Here is a 2,500-nt window from a genome sequence, read left to right as displayed (position 1 = left end):
AAATCACTTTAAAAAAATAATAACCGAAATGAACATAGACAAATGAAGAAACCGAAATGAAGATAGACAAGGCACTGAATCAATTTCGCGCCAGAAACAAAAGGGATCCAACTCCATATATGCGATCGAAGCCTTTCAATCGTTTATGGGACGTACTTTCCTCGGACTGTGGCATTGTGATTTCAGGAAATCGTGAAGCTGTATTTTGAAAACCTTTCTAAGGATGATGACAGCGAGCGGTGCTGCCAAATTCAAGGGCTTATTTATAGTAAGAACAACAGCAATAATGATAATGATCATAATCATGGTAACTATAGTAACTATAAACATAGTCGTAATGATGATTTTAAAAACATTAACATTGATATTTTTATAATTTTCTCCGGACTTTATGTATTCTTTTGAAATATATATTACATGATCTGATAGCCTGCACCAAACCGTAATGGGTATTTAACGCTGTGTACTGTAAGCAATATATTTAGACAAGGTGGGAAATACCCCCTTTCACATTCATATATCTATACACAGACACTGCAAGTTTTCATTTCCAACATAGCAATCTTCGGTCTTGCTCAAATGTATATCAGTTGCTTAAAACGAAAGAAAATTACACGTCTGAGGGCTAAGCATGGCAGAAGTCAACAAACCACATGCATAGAGTACAGCTACTAACACATACCGTGCCAGAGAATCGTATAAAACCTTGATTATTCCATTGTGACAGCACGCGCTCTAAGACAACCTGGATTTACCATAAACCTCGCGCCCCCTCAGTTTACTTCCATTAAGCTCCTGTTCGGATAGGAAAAAAGGTTTACCTGGGGAGATTGGAATTCCAGAAGCCAGCTCTCTTTCTTGCATGCATTTAGAAAGCAGTTAATTATTGAAAAAAAAAAAAATGGCGGGATGTAAACAAGGTGTACCAAAGAGGTTTTTATTATTTCCGGGTCACACGCGAGCTTCACTGGTAGGACAAGGGGATAAAAGCGAGGGAAAGAGCGAATCCGAATTAGAAAAGGGAAGAGAACGAGAATATAATGAAATACAGAAAGATGAAGGCAAAAAAGAAGCCAGAAGAAATAAGATACGAGGGAATTCAAGGAAGAGAAGAGGAGGAAAGTAAGGGAATAAATCATAAACAAAATAGGAGGGGAGAGATAGAAGAAAGGATGAACAGAAGAAACGATTGAAGAGGAAATAGAATAACACAATGATAAAAAAAACAGTGATGATTATGATAATAGCAACAATTATGATAATGCTAACCCCTATAACAGAATAAATAAAAGAACAAATAGGAAGGGTGTGAGGGTGAGGGTGAGGGAAGGGGTGAGGAAGGGGATGAGAGAGAGAGAGTGTGAGGGAGAGAGTGAAGGAGGGGTATGAGATAATATATAAGGGAGAAATGACTGTGAAGGAATGAGGGGAGAGTGAGGGGAGGGGGGAGGGGGAGTGAGGGAGCGGATGAATGAGGGAGCGACGAAGGGTAGGGAGGAGGTGACGGAGAGGGCGCGAGGAAGGAATAAGCGAGTAAAGGATCGGGATAGAGCGCGAGCGAGAGTGAGAGCGAAAGGGGGAGGGAGAGCGAGCGGGGAGACAGGCTATATTAAGCAAGGAATGTCTTGCGTGTTACTGCGATGAGAGAAAAGGTTAATCTGGCGGGTGGAGGTGGGTTGGGGTGGGTGGGGGGGTGGGGGAGGGGGGGTCGCTCGAAGTGGTGTCCTGGTTCGTGTCTTGCAAGAGCAACCGTTCCAGGAAGGAATGACAAGATCCTTGGTCCTTGCGTGCGCCCGCGTCCTCTCCCCTGGCGTCGGCGCCCCGGCCTCACGCCCTCGTCTCCAAGGCCGAGCACGAAGGCCTCCGCCGCCCCCCCCCCCTCCCGGGCGAGCCTCCGACGTCGGGATGCGAGAGGCGAGGAGGCGGGCAGTCCGAGCTCCCGTTTGGCGCGGCCAGGTCTGTTTGCGTTGCCAGTCTGCAACGGCGATTGCAATAACGGGAAGGGCGAGGCGGAAAAGGTGATTAACTGGCGAGATTACTTTATAGCGAAGCGAATCTATTTTACTTGCCTCATCAATCACCCACGATAGAAATTTAAGAGTGATTAGCGATAATTAACTGCTATACAGAGCACTTAGGAGATTACACATACACGCACCGAGTTGCGTGAGTCTGCGAGACAATGAAGACGTTTTCCGTCCGTTTCCATAGCAACCGCCAAACACTTGAGCCACGTCGATAAATCCCATAATAAACAGTCAACACTCGAGCCAAACTAATGAACCTGATCATCATCAAGAGGGATTTCAACCGCCAATTCCTTCCAGAAAGCGATTCGATCTAAAAATAAAGAATCAGGTCCGACCAGAAGGTAAACAGAGGCGCCCTTGGGAGAGGCAGATTCCAGCGGAGGGGAAAAAGTTTTGCAGATGACGTCTCGCGTGTTTTTTTATCTGTCTCTCTCCACAAGTTGTTATGATGGAATTTCCGCGTTTTACGC

This window comes from Penaeus japonicus, unplaced genomic scaffold (genome assembly GCF_977035675.1).
Source record: "Penaeus japonicus unplaced genomic scaffold, GWHDUDI00000001_assembly GWHDUDI00000013, whole genome shotgun sequence".
Classification (NCBI taxonomy): domain Eukaryota; kingdom Metazoa; phylum Arthropoda; class Malacostraca; order Decapoda; family Penaeidae; genus Penaeus; species Penaeus japonicus.
The sequence above is the reverse complement of the archived record's forward strand: the minus strand, read 5'-3'. Positions refer to the sequence as shown.